Source organism: Pan paniscus, chromosome 10 (genome assembly GCF_029289425.2).
Source record: "Pan paniscus chromosome 10, NHGRI_mPanPan1-v2.0_pri, whole genome shotgun sequence".
NCBI classification, from domain to species: domain Eukaryota; kingdom Metazoa; phylum Chordata; class Mammalia; order Primates; family Hominidae; genus Pan; species Pan paniscus.
The window spans coordinates 101,193,228-101,214,803 of record NC_073259.2 but is presented as its reverse complement, the minus strand read 5'-3'; the positions used below and the strand labels follow the sequence as shown (position 1 = coordinate 101,214,803).

General features: G+C 41.6%; 2 long non-coding RNA genes across 2 annotated transcripts in view; one reads left to right on the top strand and one right to left on the bottom strand.

The window, feature by feature from the left end:
• LOC130540677 (uncharacterized) overlaps positions 1-21,576 on the top strand; it is a 192,556-nt gene that overhangs the window by 6,743 nt on the left and 164,237 nt on the right. The gene's annotated exons all lie outside the window — the stretch shown is intronic.
• On the bottom strand, positions 1,475-10,237 carry LOC103786924 (uncharacterized). Its single transcript, XR_612657.5, has 3 exons — positions 8,344-10,237; positions 7,291-7,420; positions 1,475-2,002 (listed from the first exon to the last, which is right to left on the bottom strand). It is a non-coding gene; the product is annotated as an uncharacterized LOC103786924 (long non-coding RNA).

Genomic DNA, 21,576 nt, shown 5'->3' with positions numbered 1-21,576 from the left:
CATGGTACATATACACCATGGAATACTATGCAACCATAGAAAAGAATGAGATCATGTCTTTGGCAGGAACATGGATGGAGCTGCAGGCCGTTATCCTTAGAAAACTAATGCAGGAACAGAAAACCAAATACCACCTGTTTTCACGTCTAAGTGGGACCTAAATGATGAGAACACATGAACACAAAGAGGAGAACAACAGACACTGGGGCCTTTTGGAGGCTGGAGGGTGGGAGGAGGGAGAGGATCAGAAAAAAAATAACTATTGGGTACTAGGCTTAGTACCTGAGTGACAAAATATATGTAAACAAACCCCCATTTACCTATATAACAAACCTGCCCATGTACCCCTCAACCTAAAATAAAAGTAAAAAAGAAAGAAAAACCGGCCAGGCATGGTGGCTCATGCCTGTAATCCCAGCACTTTGGGAGGCCAAGGCAGGTGGATTAACTGAGGTTGGGAGTTTGAGACCAACCTGACCAACATGTAGAAACCCCATCTCTACTAAAAATACAAAATTAGCTGGGCATGGTGGCACATGCCAGCAATGCCAGCTACTCGGGAGGCTGAGGCAGGAGAATAGCTTGAATTCAGGAGGCGGAGGTTGCAGTGAGCCAAGATCATGCCATTGCACTCCAGCCTGGGCAACAAGAGCAAGACTCTGTCTAAAAAAAGAAAAAAAAAAAAAAAAGAAAAGAAAACCAGTAGATCCTGAAAGGATAAATTATAACTCTCATTCAACATCTAGGAATTAATCTGAATTCACTTTCAATTGGGAGTGGCAGATGAAAGCTGTCACCCTCAAGATTGAACTTAAGGCTGACTTTAGGCATAGGCAGACTTGGGCAGTTTCTCTCCTTTTCCTTATATTTAGTTGTTGCATGAAATACCCTTAAAAGAATTCAATGACAGCCATTCCACAATTAGAAGTATGGCTTGAAATTCTCATTCCTGTGAGAGTTGACACACTGGCTTTAATTCACACTAAAGTGTAAATGACTAACCTAAGATTCTTTCCTTTCTGGCAAACAGTTTTATTAAATATGAAGAAGAGAGGAGAGAGAAAGAGAGGCTTACATTTGAGGGGAAATTGGGTAGAGGGACAAAGAAATGAGATGCTGGAGATTTTATAACTTTATAGCAGTGTCAGAGTTGGCCCCAGTTAACTTTCTGGAGTTAATTGCTCAGTTTAATTACGGATTTCTCCCCACACATTTCCAGCACTCAGTTTTGATTAGATCTTATGTTGCTTGGTTTCCTTAGCCTCTTGTAAAAGAACTTCTTTAGTGGGTAAAATGGGGGAATGGGAGAGGGGGGTGCCATGCAATGGATCAGAACGTTTCTTAGAGGATGTTTCATCACCTTCTATGTAATGTCATCAGATTTCCAACCAAAGTTAAAACGTTCTTCCCTTCTACTTCACAGTAAACTAATTTTGGGAGAATTCTTTCTGACTGAGCGCTTCCCAAACCATCATTCTTTAAGTGGAATTTATTTGAATAATTTGACATTGATTTCTAGTCTGGGTACCGTTTAGTTCCTTTTTGGGTCACTGAGCAAAAGGACTTAATACGTTGCATGTTCCACATAAAAATATCACCTGATTTTAGCTGTTCAGTGAGCTCCTAGGACAAAAGGAGGGTTACTGGTAATGGAAAAGTATCACTTCCAACACAGGATGTGCTGTGAGCATTGGTGGTATGTAACATATTCAGTAGTGTTTTCATGAACCTGTCAGCAGAGTCTGTGTAAACTTTGCAATGAAATTCACCTTCTACTCAGCTCAACTTTATGGCTTCCTGAGCAAGGAGGTAAAGAACATGGAAGGGAAGTGGATGGGTCACAGGGGCACCTTCTGCCTTGTGGGACTCCCCCCTCTGGTGTCTGGAAGGGATGATGGTGGTTGAATCCAAGGTCACTGCCCCTAGGCAGAGAGAAGGAAGAGAAGTGTTTTCTTCAGGTTCTTCTCCTTTTGATATGAGACTGAGGCTCCTGCTCCAGATTCTATAGGGAATAACATAGAGAAATTATACTTTATCACTGGCAAAAAATTCATCATTTGCAATTTGGGAATAATACATTGTGTACAGAGTTTAGAATCAATGCGATAAGCTATTAAAAGTACTTAACTCGATAGCTGGCACTAGTAGTCACTCAGTTATTATTTTTTTCTTTCTGGCTGTCACCAGTTACAGTTTTGCATTTTTACCTTTAGGTCTTTGATCCGTTTTGAGGTAATTTTTGTGAAAGAGATGTAAGGTCTTGGTTTAGATTCTAGTTTATTTTTTCCTGCATGCGGATGTCCAGTTGTTCCAGCACCATTTATTGAAAAAACTGTCCTTTCTCCACTGTATTGCCTTTGCTCCTTTGTCAAAGCTCAGTTGACTAAATTTGGGCGGGTCTTTTTCTGGGCTCTCTATTCTGTTCAGTTGGTCCATTTGTCTATTCTTTCACCCATGTCACATTGTTTTGATCACTGGAAAGCTTTTCAAAACCACAAAGCCTTATACCCATATGAGGCACTACTAGTAGAGACAGTCACCAGCTGAGGGCTGATGGCATTTCCTCAGCTCTTATCCTCTCCCTGCTCTGTGTGAGTTAGAAGATGGAACTCCTCATCTGTGAAGAGGGAAAGCCAATGCTCCGGGGCTAATGGTTTACTGAGAGGATGATGGACTTGGTCTCTTCTTTTCTGCTGAGTTAGAGGACAGCGCTTGTTCAAAAATGTCTAGTTAATCTCTGCTTTTTCCGACTTCAAGGACCTAATCATAACACTTTGCTACTGGCAACTCAAGCATTATATATTCTGTAATTTTTAAATATTCTATTATTTTCTTGCTTGTTTTAGACAGTAACATTGTTTCCTTTTACTGCTCAGTCTGGGCATGGCTCATGATTGCCCATTATAGCTTCAGCTGACATGGATCCTGTGTTTTAGCAAGTAGTTCTCCAAGTGTGGCCGCTGACCCGCAGTATCAGATCCTCTGGGAAATGCAATGTTAGAAATGCAAATTTCTAGGTCCTACCCCAGACCGAATGAATCCAACTTCTAGAATAAGGCCAAGTAAATCAGCGTTTTAATTTAAAAAAAAAAAAAAAGATACATGCTCAAGTTTGAGAACCACAGACTTTGAGTTTACAAAGAGTTTTTCATTCATTAGTAGCAGCATTCTCACATGCATTGTCTCTGATAGATGGCATGATGATCCACTTCCACTTGGTTATTCTTTTCCCTCTGCGTTTTAGGGCTTACCATAGGAGGCCCTGCCGAAGCTGGCACGCTGCATGGGAGCTATCCTTAAATGCCACTCAGAACACTCTCACAGCCTACAGCCTTCAGAAGGAGAGTGTCACATGGTCTAGCTGCTGAGTGACCGCTGATCAACAGCTGGCTTCACCTTGCATCCTGACTCCTGGGAGATCTTCCTCTCCCATCTCTCTTCCCTTCTTTCTCTGTAGGCGCAGCTGTCAGGATCAACTGAACCACTGGGGATGGCTGTCTTTAGAGAGGAGCTATGTGGCCTTGAGAAAAGCTGGGTAGATGGACGGCCTGTCCTTGGAAATGGGCTCTCTGAAAGGACAAAGCCTAGGAGACTGTTCCTCAGGGTGCAGAGCACAGGCTTGCCTGTTTATTTAGGTGTGAACCTGGAGTCAGGACAGGAGTTTAATGAACAGGAGAAGGAATTTTGTTGAGTTTGTGGCCTTATGCTCATTCTTTTTGGGATGCTGATTAGCATGAATAGAGAAATCTTTGATGAGAAGAAAAAAAAACAGTTTTAGTGAAGTAAATAAATGCAGGTTCATTTTCATTTGTAAATATATTTCTTCTATTTGTTGTTACTCCATTTGTAAGATGCACACATATAACCATAGATTCAGAGTTTTTTTGTCTATCCATTGATGGCAATCTGTGTTACTTTCTGTCAAGGAGGCACAGCAACTTGGTGTCAGTGTGGTGAGGCTCTGGCTGCCACAGACAGTATAGGTAGTGGCCTTCTGTTAGTTGATAATTAATTACTAAATTGGCAGCATGTGCCCCTCATTCTGTGATACACACACACACACACACACACACACACACACACACACACACACACGGTATCCCTTATGTCTGCTTAACTTCCAAGAGTCTTTTGGACATATAAAATTTGCCTGTGTCAAAAGTTTAAAATATGCATTGGTTCTGTGCCTATTAAAAGCAAAGTTTAAAATAAAGCCCAAATAATGGATGAAATCCATTCAGGCAGCTTGGTGGTTTAAAGCAAGACTGAACTTTCTACTTTTTGAAAAGTGTATTTCCAGGAATAAAGCTGAGTGTGCAAAGCAAGACCTAATTTTCCTTACTGAATAGGAAATAAATTGACACATATTGAATGCTGTCTCGAAGGTGCTTATACTGGTTGGGAAAAGATGGCCTTGAGACCCAGGCTATTCATGTTAAGATTGAAGATGAGGTGAAAATGCTAATTAAATAATGCCATGGCAAAGTTGGCTGAAAATGAGTAAGCAGGACTTTGTGAACCCTTCATATTCCTAATAAAACATCTCTTCCTTACTTGAACATCTCTTCCTCTCTCTTTTGAACTTCAGCAGGCTATAAAGGACAATGCCCTTCGTTTGTGACTATCTAATCTCTAGAAACATGCCCTGCCCTCATATATTGCTGGTGGGAATGTAAAATGATGCAGCTGGCAGCTGCTGGGGAAAGCAGTTTGGTGGGTCCTCAAAAAGGGAAACACAAAGTTATGTGTGTTTATGACCCAGAATGTTCCACTCCTAGGTATATATTCATGATAACTGAAGACATATGTTCATACAAAAACTTGTACACAAACATTTATAGCAACATTATTTATAACAGGCAAAAAGCGGATACAATCCAAATCTCCGTCAGCTGAGGAATGGATAAATAAAATGTGATACAGCCGTACCGTGAAATACTATTCAGTCATAAAAAAGAATAAAGTACTGATAGTAAGAGTTGAATAAGGAAGAAAGAAACATGAAAAGTGGCTTCACAGTTAAAGACAGGTTTATTTTGGAGAATAAACCCGAGAGGGGCTTCTGGCTGAATTAGGTCAGGGGCACTCTCTGTTACAGACTAAGAATATTTAAGGGTTTAGGGCAGGAGAGCTTATCACAGGCTCAGAATAGTTCTGTGTTTCTTTGTCTTGCTTATTTGAGAGGGAATTTTTGTGTTTGTTTCTATCCTTTTTTTTTTTTTTTTTTTTTTTTCAGCTGCAGGCATACCCAAGCCTGCTTTTAGCTTCCCTATCTTAGTGCACCTAAAGGGAAAGGAATGTGCTTATTAGGGCCCACTGTTTTACTGGGGCCCATTGTATGAGTGTGAAGTTTGGCAGTTACCCAAGAGACTTTCCCCCCACCTTCTGTGCCTGAGCTGTCTTATCTGTGTTTTACTGTCTGCTCTTTCTGGCTGCTTGTTTTTAGAAGAGAAGTGATTTCCTTGAAATGCCTGAGATTAGAAAAGGAGCCGGAACTTGAAATGGCGATGTTGGTCCAAGATGACGGTGCTCCTGCTCTGTCACTGATACCTGCTACCACTTGGATGAACCTTGAAAACGTTGTGCTACGTGAAAGAAGCCAGAATCAATGGGCCGCATTTTGCTCGATTCCATTTATATGAAATGTGCAGAATAGGCAAATTATAGCCCCCCAAAATTCATATGTTGACGTCCCAACCCTTAGTACCTCAGAATGTGACTGTCTTTGAATATGGGGCCTTTAAGGAGGTAATTAAGGCAAAAAAGAGGTCCTCTGGGTAGGCCCTCACCCAGTAAGACTGGTGTCCTTCTAAGAAGAGAGAGCTTAGGACACAGTTACACACAGAGGAAAGGTCATGTGAAGACAAAGGGAGAAGACAGCCTTCTGCAGGTCAAGGTGAGAGGCCTCAGGATAAACAGCACATAATAGGTCTGGTAAGGTCTGAACAGAGGTCAGATTGTACACTGTGTTATCAGCTAGGGTAAGGAATTTTATTTAAGAGTAATTCAGAGCCACTGGAAGGTTTTAAGCAGGGTTCTACAGATCTGATTAATATCTGGGAGTAGGGTTTCCCTGGAGATTCTAACAAGGAGGACTAAAGCATCCCTGACCTTAGACCCAGAGGTAATCTCTATCAACCGGGGTCCTGAATTAAACTTTCTTCATCCTGTTGATTGCCCTTGGTTTTCAGCAGAGTTTGCACAAAGAGAAATCAACACACCCAGGATAGCATGCCTTAGTACTCCAAACAGATTCTGAGAAGCATAAGGGTCAACCATAAACGCACATTTTTGCAAACACTGTAATCTGTTTATGCTACAAAAAATCTCCTAAACAGAGGAACCGAATCAACTGCAAATAGCTATTGTTGACTTTCTACGAGGACACTGGCAATCATGATGGCTCTGTGAGCCACAGGATTGTTGTAAAGAGAGATGTCTGCATGGTGGTGATTTTCTGTACTCATCAGTGGATTTTTGTTTTTTCATCAGGGCCAAGATCTCCAACCATAAACAAAGGAGAAATTTTGACTTGAGAAATATCTACTTTGTTAATAAGCAAAACTGAAACTGGAAAAAAATAATTTTGTTTTGTAAACACAGGCTTGCTGTTCATTTAGTGCAAAGTATAACTCTTGCAAAATGCTAAGGGTACATGGTCCCCATGGTGCTAGAGTTTAAAATGGTTCTGGAGGAATCAAAACAGCAGCTCTGTTTATTGCGCAAATGTAGCAAATATGAAAGCCAAATCATATAAATTATTTTAAACAACTGAATGCCACTTACCAGCTGTGAGCTACCTGCTTCAACAAAACTCTTTCAAGCCTAAATAAAGGGGGAAAATTTCTCTCTTCTCTCCATGTATTTAAAGACAGCATCCGAATTAACATCTGAGTCATAAATAGTCCATGAAACAGATGACTCCTCATCCTATGACTAGATGTTTTTTTTTACCAGATAAAATTCTAAGTGAATCTCTTTTCTCTTTTGCACTTTTAAAAGCTATTTCCCTTCTCTGGTTTGGTCTTCTGGTTAATGTGCTGAGGCAGGCTCTTGGCAGCCAGATGGAATATCATCTATATTTAGGGCTTCCATTAGCTCTTGTGTTTGAATCTGCTGCCATTTCCTAATTTCAACACAAATATTCTACGAGAGTGGATTGCCATTTATGTTATTGCTGTATAATAAAGTCATCATGCTAATATGCCTTATTTTTCATGGAGATTCTTTTTGCTAATCAAGCACATTCCCTTTTCATTGGTCACATACCGATACATGAGAAGTTGTTACCTTGATAACATTTACCAGCATTCAGGCTGGTCAGCCTTGGTTCTGGCTTTTCTCGCTGTCCCTTCCAGGCTGGTTTGGATACCGTTCAGTGTTTTCTTTTTGGTTCATGGGAGTTCAGCAACCCAATAACCTTGAGAAAAGAGAAATGAGAAATGGAACCAGTTCATCTTAGGCTAAAAGATTCATTTTGACAGAGTAATTTTTTTTCCCTAGGATAAGAAATTACTGTGTCATTCCAAATGCATAGATACTACTGTGCCAAAGTGCTGCAGAGAGTTTCATGCTGAACTTTTTTAAGAAAATTAATTGGATGTTAATGAAAGTTTGGGGCTGGTAGAATTCAAGGGAGAAGTACTCTGTTTTTTATCACCACTTCCCAAAATTATATAGTTGAAGGCTCTTATAATGATTACAAAAATAGTAACCCCCACTTGCTTGTGCTAGACAGAATATAAAGCAGTTTCACAACATTTCTGCGTTGAATTAGAGTAATCCTCCTGGTATCTGAAGACCTCCTCTGAGCCCAGTGTATGCTGGCATTGCCACCAGAATCTTAGGAGTGAGGCCTTTGGCCAGGCTTGGGGGTTCTAATAAATTTAGCATATGGGCCAGGTGCGGTGGCTCACACCTGTAATCCCAGCACTTAAGGAGGCCAAGGTGGGCAGGTCACTTGAGGTCAGGAGTTCGAGACCAGCCTGGGCAACATGGTAAAACCCCATCTCTACTAAAAATACAAAAATTAGCCTGGTGTGGTGGTGTGTGCCTGTAATCCCAGCTACTCAGGAGGCTGAGGCAGGAGAATCGCTTGAACCCAGGAGGCAGAGGTTGCAGCGAGCTGAGATTGTGCTGCTGCACTCCAGCCCGGGTGGCAGAGCGAGACTCTGTCTCAAAAAAATAAAAATAATAAATAATAAATTTTAAAAAGCATAGCATATGGAACACTCTTCTGGAATCAGTGTCTGTAACAGAAAAAAAGAAAAGAAAAATTTGAAGTTGCGATTACTCAGATGGGTTTGTGGACACTGGAAAGGAGATGAGGAACCTACACATCACCTTATTTCCAGGAGAAGGTGGGTGGCGGATTCATGCTTGTTCTCAATCGTAGCGGTTGTTTGGACTCAGTAGGAGTATTTGCTGTGAAGTCTGTCATATGAAGGAAAAAATCAGAGGTGCAACATAGCGGCCAGAAAAAATTGGATGGTGTCATTTCCAGTCACCAAGGTGGGCCACCTCACGCTTGTGGGTCAGCACAGATAAGACGTGGGTGTCTGGAGTTTGCTCTTTTACATGTGCGCTGTGACAGGCTTCTTGCTTCTGTCACATGACTCCCAGCTGGAGAGGATGATGAGGGGAGAGCCCAAGCTACACCAAAAACTCTCAGTGCCAGTTCCTGCTGTTTCGTCATTGTCTCCCCATCACAGCTGTACCAGGACCACTTCTGGTTGCCTTCTTGCTTCTCCAACTGCTTTTCTCTGGTTTCTTCCTTGGCTTCTCTTTCTGAAATTGTCACTTAAATGTTGACATACCCAGACTGTGCCCTTTGGCACTTATCTATTCTCACTTTACCTACACTCTCTGGACAATCGCCTCCATTCCCATGGCTTCAATTACCGTCTCTACTACTGGCAGCTCTCAAATGAAATCTACATCTCCAGCCCAGAACTTGTTCTGTGGTTCCCTAGATGTCTCAAAATCAGTGTGTTTGAACCTAGCTCATGATGCTCCCACCCCCACAAACTATGCCTGCTCCTGAGATCTTGTCTATGTAATAGTGGCCAAGATTTACTGTGCTTGTGATATTCCAGGCTCCATTCCAAGCATTTGACATACTTTACCTCATTTAACCTTTTCCAGAGCCCTGTACAGAAGATACAATTATTATCCCTCTCTTATACTCTGAGGCACCCAGTGAATCGGTGCCTTGCCCCAGGTTCAACAGCTGGCTGTGGACAGAGCCAGACTTTGAATGTAGGCTGTTGAAACTGTAGCCCATGCTTCTAATCACTCGGCTGGGCTGCTTGCTGTTGTACATTTACCCAAGTCAAAAACTGGAGCATCATTTTTGATGTCATCTTCTCCCCTGGCTCCCACATCCAATCCAATGCCAATCCAGTTCCTTTTACCTCCTGAATAACTTGAGCCTTTCTTTTTTTTTTTTTTTTTTTTTTTGCTCCTGGGTCACTACTATAGTCCAAGCTATTATCTCTTGCCTGGGCACTCACGATGGCTTCCTAACAGCTCTTCCTACTGTTCTCTCATCTCTCCTTTCCACCCCATCTATTTTCCATACTGCAGCCAAAGAAACCTCTCTAAAACATAAATTCAAATGTGTCACTTCAGTAAAATGCTCCAGTGGTTCCCCATTGTCAGGGCAAAGTCTGGACTCCAATATGCCTAAAAAGGTATGCTCTGGGCTCTGTTTTCTCCAGCCTCATCCTTCTCCCTGACTCCATTGCCTCCCCTTGCTCTGTCAGCATGCCCCGTCTTCCTGTGTTTCTTCCCTTTCCTGGCTCCCGGAAGGCCCCCTTCTCTCTCTCACCTCTTGGCCAATTAGTTGTCTGATCCCTTTGCCTATGATACAGTTTGGATACTTGTCTCCTTCAAATCACATGTTGAAATTTGATCCCCAGTGTTGAAGGTGGGGTCTTGTGGGGGGTGTTTGGTCATGAGGGCACATGGCTCATGAATGGCACGGTGACATTCTTGTGGTAATCAGTGAGTTCTTACTCTTAGGTCCCACAAGATTTGGTTGTTAAAAAGAGTCTGGCTCCTCCTTCTCCTCTGCTTGCTCCCTTCCTCTCTCACCATGTGATCTCTGCACACACCAGCTCCCCTTCACCTTCCACCATGAGTGGAAGCAGCCTAAAGACCTCACCAGAAACAGATGCTGGCGCCATGCTTCTTGTACAGTCTGCAGAACCATGAGCCAAAGAAATCTCTTTTCTTTGTAAATCACCCAGCCTCAGGTCTTTCTTTATAGCAACACAAAGGGACTAAGACAGCCCGAATGTCCTTCCATCTTCTCTGCACCTGCTTGACTCTTATTCATTCTCAAAGGCTTTGGGGATCTCCTCTCTGGGGTCTAGAAAGGGACTTTGGTGCCTTGGCTGTGTGTTACAGTATAGCTGTCACTCTGTGTGCCATGGTTTGTCCCAAGCACGTTAAATATATTAACTCATTTAATTTTGCAAAAACCATATGAGGTAGACACAATTATTATTTCCACTTAGCAGATGAGACTGTTGGAGCACGGTGCATCTGCCACTCTAGTAGTTCACCAGAGGAAGTCTGACATGGGGCTCTGACTATAAGTCTGTTGCAAGAACACAAAAAACAAATGGAGGATGCAAGACAATCCAAAGATGAGAAACAGTAGGAAGCTGCTGCTCCAGGTTGGAGGGACAGAAGGAAGTGGGGATGTCACCAGAGATGAGGCACTGGGACTGCCCAGCGGGAACTGGAGCTCTAGAGGAGGTGCAGCCACTGTCAGAGCAGCCACCCCAAACTGAGAGGGGCTTAAGTACCCTGACATTCCCTCGTCCTACTGCTAAGCTCCACCACTGCTTCCCATTGGCTGAGCTAACCAGACACTCATGGGCAGGAGCCTGGGAAAATGTAGTCTGCAGAGGTCGCGGTAAAGATGGGGAACAAACTGACAGAAATAGGTAGAAGATAGGCCCAGAGAAGTTCATTACTTTTTCCAAGCTCTGACAACTTCTAAGTTGCAAAGTCTAGGTAGTTTGGTCCCAGAGCGTGTCCCCTTAACCACTGATGTACACTGCCACTCTGAGAACCTGGGGCCAGGCATTGAATCACATGTCTCAGATGTGTAAAATGAAAATAATAGTGATATCCTCTGTATGGGGCTATGATAAAGGGAAAATGAGTTGACACACTTCAAATATTTTGAATAGTGCCTGGAATATCACAAGCACAGTAAATTTTGGTCATTCTTACAGAGATAAGGATCCCAGGAGAAGGCAGTGGTCTGGGCATGGGAACTGTGTCCAGCACTCTTCTAGGCTCTTTCTGTAGAAGGTAGTTGCTATCTCCATTTTACAGACGATAAAACTGAAGCCCCAAGAGTGTGACTTACTCACATAGCAAAAGTGGAAGTAGGACTCAAGAATTTGATTCCAGAGTCAACGTGTGTATGCCATATTAAAATTCCTGTGTGATGGACTCTCTTACAGCTAAGCTGCAGTTTCTATGGGGACACACCTGTGCCTTTTTTGCCTTTGATTCCCTAGCACAGGCTCAGCACCTGGTGCCTTGGAAGGCACTCAGTACGTATTTGCTTGGTGAATTATTAAATGGCCTGGTGATTTGCTGGTGCCGTGGAAGTGGAAGTTGCACAGACGTGTTTCTGGACTTCTTGGTCAGCAGTGAGGTGCTGGAGGCCCAGACTCTTTTCAGAAACTCATTCCAGGCCATCTCCATAGTGCATGCCCGAGTGTTCCAGCTCTGCCCTTTCATCCGTCTCTGTGATGGCTTCCCCTGGACCTCTGCCTTGTAGAGGCCATCTATTTTCTACATCCTTGAGTGCTCAGTGGTGACCAAGGCAAGAGGATAAGAGTCAGGGTGAGGAAAATTGCATCAGGGGGATGGAAGAGAAAATGAAATGGAGTCAAAGGTCACCATTACACCTTAAGGAGTCCTCAAGAGCACTTCATGATCATTATATAATCTGCAAATGCACATCTGGAGGTAATTATATCCAGCTAGGACAAATTATTTCTACTTTTATCTTAGCAATTGACCTAGTATATGAAGTGGAAGCAATTCACTGTTCTCTGCCTCTGTTTCCCCACTTAAACAAGAGAGAAGAGATCATTTTCACGGAGTGTTGGAAAAGTACTTTTTCATCATTAGAGAAAGTCTGTAAAAAATTAGTTACTGAATCTGGCTCTGGCATGAGGACATGGGCTAAAACTGAGTTTTTGATCTGTTGCAACTGGTATGTTGTTGGGGACGCTGCCATTTCTTGAAGTTTCTCTCATCTTTCCAGCAGAAAGAGTTGGGCTTCTTATAAGAAGCTGATGTATATTTATTAACAGCTAATATGAGTTATGTATCTAATAATGGTTTCCTCTTCCCTTTGGCTGCTTACAAAGGGCAGAGCCAAATAGGCCAGCACTTGGAAGAATGTGGGATTTCACAGAACGCCTTTTATGTCCTAACCACAGCCCTGCTACTCATTTTTCTATCCTATCTTTTTCCCCCATTACTTTTATTTAACTGATGGTATCTTGCTGAATTTTGTGCATCTTGGTAAGCCATCCTCAAGCCTTCTCAGGACAACACAAATAAGTAAATAAATAGTTATTGACTCAAATGTTTTTAATCATAGACTTGATTCCTGGCTTTGCTTTAGGGAAGCGCTTTGTTACTGGCACACAAGTAACTCAAAGTATCAATGTTCCATCACTTTCTAGAATGAACTAATACAGCAGAGATCAATTTATGACAAAAAGCTATAGTATATTAAACTCCAGAGTTCCCAACTGGAAGAAATTGTAATTTTAGAGTTGGTTGATCAAGAAATAGATGTTGACAATCGACTCAATTTTGGTAATGTTTTAAATGAGTCTGTATTTTATTAATACATATACAAATGATAAATTTATAATTTTTTTATTGTATTTTATTAGTCACAACCAATCTACACACATTTGAAAATGGTGGCATATACATATGGTGAAAATATCATTTTCACTGGGTCTCAAATTATGTTGGTGAGCTTATAAACTAGAAGATCCATTGCAAGAAGGCCATAGATTCCCTAGAGGCAAAGCTTTGCAGGCTGGAAATCTTGGCATTCTTCCTTTACTCATTTGTTAAGGCATATTGAGTTAGGTGCTAGTGTCCCTAGGCATGCTTTTGTATTACAGTGCTTCACTTTCATGAAAATTGGAAAACAATTGGCTCAAACTCAACCTTTAATAACAAAATTTCCCTTCTGACTTTCTAGACATGTGTCAAAATTACTTCATTAAATTTCAACAGTGTTTAAGCATGCGTTTGTATGGTGATTTTCACTTATTAAGCGCTCTGATGTAATATGTTGTTTTCAATTATATGTAATTTATCAATTATATATTCCTATTAAAGAACAGATTCAAGAAGAGAGGGATCTGATTTTGTGAAAAAGAAATTGTAGGGAAGAAAATCACTGGACTGAGGTCATGCTGCAAGTTAGAGGCCAACCCTAGACAGGAACTTTGTTTTCTAATTTTCTAAAGAGAGGGGGTCTTGCTACTTTGCCCAGGTTGGCCTCAAACTCCTGGGCTCCAGCGATCCTCCTGCTTCAGCCTGCCCAATATCTGGACTACAGGCACAAGCCACCACACCCAGCTAGAGCTTTTTCTTTCTTTTCTTCTTTTCTTTCCTTTTCCCTCCTTCCTTTCCCTCCCTCCCTCCCCTTCCTTTCTTCCCTCCCTCCCTCCCTCCTTCCTTCCTTCCTCTCTTTCTCTCTCCTTCCTTCCTCCCCTCTCTCCCTCCCTCCTTCCTTTCTTTCTCTCTTTCTCTCCTTCCTTCCTCTCTTTCTCTCTCCTTCCTTCCTCCCCTCTCTCCCTCCCTCCTTCCTTTCTTTCTCTCTTTCTCTCCTTCCTTCCTTCCTTCCTTCCTTCCTTCCTTCCTTCCTTCCTTCCTTCCTTCCAGGTCTCTCTCTACCCTGCTCAAGCCATCCCCCGCCTCAGCCTCCCCCACTCCCTCAGAGCATCTGGTACTACAGGTGCATGCCACCACATTCAGCTAGCTTTTGTATCTTTGTAGAGATGGGGTTTCACCATGTTGCCCAGGCTGGTCTCATACTCCTGGGCTCAAGTGATCCTTCCGCCTTGGCCTCCCAAAGTGCTGGGATTACAGGTGTTTACCACCACGCTGGCAGAATTTTATTTCTTAAAATGATTTTTGCTGTTTTTTCCTTTATCTTATATTGCCTAAGGGCTTTCTTTTTTTTTTTTTTTAATATTTTTAAGTAAACAGGGTCTCAAGCCTTCAGCCACCCCTTCATCTCTTACATTTCCCTCCAGTGAAATCATAGTACTATGCACAGGCCTGGGTCTCCTTGTCTTTCAACAGCTTTGGCTTCCACTGGGGTCTTGAAATCCCTCCGCCATCAATATACAATAAGAAATCCAGATTATCCACTCCAGCTGGCAGTTTTTCTGCTACACAGATTAGCTTTTTCATGAACAAAAACTGGCACATCTGATCTATTGGAATTTTATGGCTGCTTAATGGAATTTATTGAAGGCAGCTCAGCAAAGTAGTGTTTCTATGTCTAGTCATGCCTCAGGAAGTGTCTGTACTTAATGACACTTGAAATTAAGTGTCAATATGAAAAAGCATTCAAATCCCAGCACTTTGGGAGGCTGAGGCAGGAGGATCGTGGGGGTCGGGAGTTCGAGACCAGCCTGACCAACATGGAGAAACCCTGTCTCTATTAAAAATACAAAACTAGCCGGGCGTGGTGGTGCATGCCTGTAATTCCAGCTACTTTGGAGGCAGGAGAAGAACTTGAACCCGGGAGGCAGAGGTTGCAGTGAGCCGAGATCGCGCCATTGCACTCCAGTCTGGGCAACAAAAGTGAAACTCCATCTCAAAAATAAATAAATACATACATACATAAAATAAAAAAATAAAAAATAAATAAAAGGCCCCCTTGCTTGAACAACGTCCCCTGCAGATACTTTCTGGGCACAAGGGACGCCGTAAGGGCTCCACTTTGCTTATCTCCGCGCGAATCTTTTACTCATCCTGACACGGGCTAGTTCTAATTGATAATCCGTCTTGCTTCCTGGGAATCCCCGAGGAATTTTTAAGAGAAAAATGCAACTTGTTTTGTGAACGGAAAAACAAGTTTGGCTAAGAGTAAACAAATAATAATGAAAGAAAAGCTCATGAGAAAAATAAAAATGAAACAAAAGCACTCTTTCTTTCCTTTAGGGCAGTGCAGGGGACGGAAGGACAGTGGGAGAGGGTGGGAAACGCAGAGGAGGCGGCTGAGTTTATTTTTAACATCAAGTTAAAGACATACTCGGTGTTCTTTCCTTTTAAAAATAGGCTTTTAACGTCTTGAAGCATTTTGACTATTCTGCCCGTGAGGTAAAACCCCTTTTGTGGCTGGCAACTCCCACTGGGTCTTTTCCCATCATTAAAGGCTTACTGGCCAAGTAGTTAGAGCGTTGGAAAAACCCCAGCACTTTTCTTCAAAGGTTCCTCATTAGCATATGCACACAGCTTCTGTGCGCAGAGAGGCTTAGAAACCCTGGCTGCTTACCTGGAGCTTGAGCTTCCTTGCATTTTTCAGAACTGATGGTTAGGGGAAAATCCTCTTTTTAAAATAGTTTGGATTCATGAAATAGTGGAGACAGTCTTTTTTCAGTCCACTGCAAAATTTATTAGTTGAGTTTATGAATAACGCAACATACCGACACCTATAAAATTTGATATGGGTGAACAGATATGGTAATAGCTAATCTCTAACACTTTTTGAAGGCTTCCTATGGGCCAGATACTGTCTATATGCATTTAATGCTCTGAACAGTGCTCTCAGGGTACATAATATTATCATCCCATTTTACAGATGAAGAAACTTGAACTCAAGGCTATTAAATAACAAACTCAGTGAGTGAGTTTGGGGGAAGAGATTCAAACTCAGGCAAGACAGTCAGTTCAGGTCCACTGCTAGCCCATACCATAAGTACATAATTAGAAAAGAAGTCCCTACTTTAAGATATTTTTGCTTCCATCTTTTGGAAAGTTATCAAAAATACCAATTTTGTTAAAAGAAGACATTTTGCTGCCACTTACAAGACTGTTGTCACAATAAATATATAGATCTGCAATGTGTTGATGAGGTGAAGCATGCCCCCTTAGATGTGACAAACTTGTGCAGTGCACAGCCTGCACAAAGGTCCATGACAGCTGTTCAGTACACGTACACATGCAAACACACATGTACACTTCCACAGAAGGAAAAAAAGGCTGTTTTAGTTTAGTCTTTTGGTCTTTTAGAGGTAACCAGGCTGATCTGACTTCAGGAACAGCTCTTCTATGCGGCTCAGTCTAGAATGAGTATAGATCATATAAAAGGGTCTGAAACTGGTTGTATTTGTACATAGTTCAAAAATATCCTACTCTTACTTCCTCTTTGCTTCTCCTCTGGGGAATAAACACTCAATAAACATTTTATGCAGGAAGTTCCGTGTACATAGGTGTGTTAAAGGATGAGGATAAAATAAATAGAATAGTTCACAAAACTGGGGAGATTAAACTTTTATTACAGAAAATTTCAAACATATACTGAAGTAGAACAAAAAGTATAATGAACCCCACTTTCGTCCATGAACCTAACATCCAGCTGTAAAAATCATCGACTGATGGCCATTCCTGCTTCGTCTGGATTTCCACTCACTCTCCTCCATATTGAAGCAATTCCTAGACACATCATTTTAGCCAAAAATATTTCAGTACATTTCTCTTCAAGATATGAAATCTTTTCAAAATATAACCACAATACCATTATTGCATCTAAACAGAAATAATAAGAAGTCTTTAATATCATCATATAGCCAGTGTTCAAAATTTTAATTGTCTCCCAAATGTCCCAAATTTTCTTTTTTCATTTGTCTGTTTTTACCTTGTGTTTTTTGAAATGGGAACCAACTAAGTTCAAACATCCCATTGGTTGTTATGTTTCTTAAGTCTCTTTTAATGTACAAGTTCTCCCTTCATCTTCCTTCATCTCTCTCTCTCTCTTTTTTCTTTTTTTCCAGAGTCTGCATTTTGCTGATGGCATCCAAGTAATGTTTAACGTGGTTCTCTGCTGCAGAATCCTTTCTGTATCTGTATATTCTTTTAAGGTGCTTGGGTGAATTTGATCCATAGCCAGGCTTGGAAAATACTGAAGAAGTTGTGTTTCTGCTTCTGGATTTCTTAATGTCTTTTATCTTTTTTTTAATTTCATTTTTCTATTTCTTTTTTTTTTTTTTTTTTTTGAGATGGAGTCTCGCTCTGTCACCCAGGCTGGAGTGCAGTGGTGTGATCTTGGCTCACTGCAAGCTTCGCCTCCCAGATTCATGCCATTTTTCTGTTTCTTAAATCCTCTATAGGAAGTATGGATTTCTTAATGTGTGGGTTGAAAAAACAAAACTCAGAGGAACCTGAGTACAATCATAAAAGTACATGTCCACCACCTGTTGACAGACGATGAATGTTGGCTTGAATATTGAGGGCATCTAGAATCCCTGGGGCAACTAAGGGGGCTTCAGGGGAACAACTTCTCAGCCAGGCTTGAGATGGGCAACAGATCTGAATTAGCAGTGCTGGAAAAAAAGAGGACCTTCCAGCTGGGGGATTTGGTCTCACTTGAGGCCCTGTGGGAACTAGTAACCAACAGCTGAATTGTTAATTAGCAGGCAAAGCCTGGCCTGGAATAAGCTGGTGCTTGACTTAAGTGGAGTTTAAATAGCTGGGAAAACGATTGTTCTAAGGATACTTGACTGGAGGCATTTCCAGCACATGCTTGTGGCAGAAGGAGTGATGTGTTCTGTCCTAGGCACCTCTGCTGCTTCTGTCATCGACCTAGGTGATATGCTTTGGCTGTGTCCCCACCCAAATCCCATGTGTCATGGAAGGGACTCGGTGGGAGGTAATTGATTCATGGGGGCAGGCCTTTCCTGTGCTATTCTCATGATAGTGAATAAGTCCCATGAGATCTGACAGTTTTATAAAGGAGAGATCCCCCACACATGCTCTTTTGCCTTCTGCCATGTAACACGTGACTTTGCTCCTCCTTTGCCTTCTGCCATGATTGGTAGGCCTCCCCAGCCATGTGGAACTGTGAGTCCATTAAACCTCTTTCCTTATAAATTACCCAGTCTCAGGTATGTCTTTATTAGCAGCGTGAGAACAGACTAATACACTGGGCTTGCTTTCTTCTGTGCATCTTTTTTTTTGTTTTGTTTTGTTTTGTTTTTGGAGACAGAGTCTCACTCTGTAGCCCAGGCTGGAGTGCAGTGGTGTGATCTTGGCTCACTGCAACCTCCGCCCCCTGGGTTCAAGCAGTTCTCTGCCTCAGCCTCCCAAGTAGCTAAGATTACAGGTGCCAGCCACCATGCCTGGCTAAATTTTTGTATTTTAGCAGAGATGGGGTTTCATCATGTTGGCCAGGCTGGTCTCGAACTCCTGACCTCAAGTGATCCACCTGCCTTGGCCTCCCAAAGTGTTGGGATTACAGGCATGAGCCACGGCGCCAGGCCTCTTCTGTGCATCTCAAAGGCTTGAGAAGATTTTTTTTTTTTTTTTTTTTAAATAACAGAGCATTACATTTCCTTGGTGAGGGGTTTGGGGCTTTCTTTCCCCATGTCCACATTGATCTGTCAACACCTGCCCCAGGCCCTTGCTGTTCTCCTTGCCCCATACCTGCTGCCAAAAGAGATGCTTGCTGTCAGAAAGCCAGGGGTCAAAGTGTCTACCACTGGCTAGCTGGGCAACCTTGGGTAGGTCCCTCAGTTCTCTGAGCCCTGTAATCTTTATGTAAAATAAAGATTGTATCACCTGCTCCACCTACCATAAGAGGCTGTTGTGAGAATCAGCCTCTTATGGTAGGTGGAGCAGGTGATCCAAAAGAGCTAATGTAGGTGAAAGTCCTGTCCTTCATTAAACCACAAAGCATCATCCAATTGCTCTTGTTGCCTGCTGCCTCCCCTCTACTTGTAGTCATTCATTCCTGGCTGAGAGTGCAGAAGTTGAACAAGGCCCATTACTTTTTAGTTGTATCATTTGGGGCGAGTCATGCTGTGAATTTCTGTTTCCTCATACATAAAATGGGAATAACTTTACCTAGCATTTATTTACATCCTTCTTTATTTACACTGCACCTTGACCCAATGATGTTATCAGCACGAAAGCCGAGATAAACACACATAAAGCACCTAACCTAGACTTGGCACCCAGTCGGTACTCAGTAAAAGGGAATTCTTTCCTTCCCTGTTTGTGGAAATTGGACTATGGTATAACTCAGCTGAGATGCCTTCCTTTATAAAGAAAGAACTCCTCCTCTAATTGCTGAGGATAGTACTGTCTGCTACTCCTTCACCCTCAACTTTTTATCTCAGTGCTTTGCTCAAGGCCCAAACATGCTTTAAATTCTCTTTTGAAGTCTGTAGACTAGGGAGTTATATAATGGAGTCTTCTTCTATTACTTGGGGATAAAGATTCCTCAACAGCATGTGTGAAAAAGACTCAAATGTTTGGTTGATTACAAAATTAACATGAGTCAACAGTGTGATGAACAAGCAAGAAATGTATTTTAGGAAGTATGAAGGGAATGGTCCAGTGAGAGGATAGCCTTAGACTCATTCTCCTCACGTTGGTCAGACTACGCTTGGACTAAAGGACTCAGTTCCAGATGCTGATGCCTGGGGACGGATCATCAGAAAGGAGGGCTAGCAAAGAGCTTGGGATGCAGGGTGTTTGAGTAACTTTGAGAAAAACTGAGGCTCCTTAAACTGCAAAAGATGTATTTCAGGAGAGATATATATTGTCTCTTGTTTCTTGAACGGACTGAACAAAACACCACCGCTTTGGATTTACTTAAGAGTAACAATTTCTAAGGAGTATGTAGAAGTACACATTTGAGGTTATGTGACTCCCAGGGGAAGAATTAGGGACAGTAGGTAGAAGTTATAGAGGAGTAGTTTTAGTGGCATTTCTGTTTCTATTCCTCTTTACAACTCTGGGTTTTCGGAAGAATTAGCTATTAAAACTATTTAAAACTTGGCTTTCTTACAGCCGGTTTCAGCATGATGTTACATACAAAAGATATTCAAAGCAATATTGAAATTGTGAATTAGAAAGGGACATAACCACAAATATACCAGAAATTAAAACACGTAACAAGAGACAATCAGGTATGACTTTATGTCAATTAATTCGGAAGACATACAAAATGGTTAACTTCCAGAAAACAATAATCAATATAAACTTAAGAAGAAATAGCCTAAATTATATGATCTTGAAAGATATGACATCAATGATTATAGCTACCTATATTATGAAATAACATACAAATAATTTTTTCTTAAGACAGAGTCTCGGCTCACTGCAATTTCTGCCTCCTGGGTTCAAGCAATTCTCCTGGTTCAGCCTCCCAAGTAGCTGGTATTACAGGCACCTACCACCATGCCTGGTTAATTTTTGTATTTTTAGTAGAGACAGGGTTTTGCCATGTTGTCCAGGCTGGTCTCGAACTCCTGACCTCAAGTGACCCTCCAGCCTCAGCCTCCCAAAGTGCTGGGATTACAGGCATGAGCCACCACACCTGGCCACAGATAATTTTTTACAGGTGAGTTTTACCAGATTTTCAAGGAATGTATAATCCCAATCTTATATAAACTATTCCAGAGACTATAACAAGATTACAAAAAGAAGGAGTATTCCAAAGCTCATTTTATTAGACTGACGTATGCTTGATTGACTCCAAAATAAGACATGGACAGTAAAGAAAATTGTAGGCCAGGCTTGGTGGCTCACACCTGTAATTCCAGCACTTTGGGAGGCTGAGGTGGGTGGATCATCTGAGGTTGGGAGTTTGAGACCAGCCTGACCAACATGGAGAAACCCCGTCTCTACTAAAAATACAAAATTAGCTGGGCGTGGTGGCACATGCCTGTAATCCCAGCTACTTGGGAGGCTTAGGCAGGAGAATTGCTTGAACCCAGGAGGTGGAGGTTGCGGTGAGCCAATATTGCACTATTGCACTCCAGCCTGGACAACAAGAGTGAAACTCCGTCTCAAAAATAAATAAATAAATAAATGAAAATTGTAAGCCAACCTCACTTCTAAATATCAAGTTATAAATTCTAATGATATTTAGCAAAATTGGTAACTTTAAAAATAAAAACACACTATATTTTGTTTAAAAACAAAAATATGCTATACTATATACTATATAATAATACAGTATAACCAGGTTGAGTTCCCAGGAAAGCAAGGATGGTTTAGTGTTAGAAAAATCTATTAATATAATTTACCACATTAACAAATTGCAAGAGAAAAAGCACATGATTACTTCAATAGAGGCAGAAAAATTATTTGTTAAAATTTAACACTTTCATATTAAAAAAAATTAAGAAATACAAATAGAAGCAGATTTTCTTTACAGAGTAAAATATGTCTATCAGAAACTTGTAGCAAACATCATATTTAGTGGTAAATCTTTAGAATTATTTCCTTTAATATGAGGGACAAGACAAGATGCCTACAATTACTATTTGT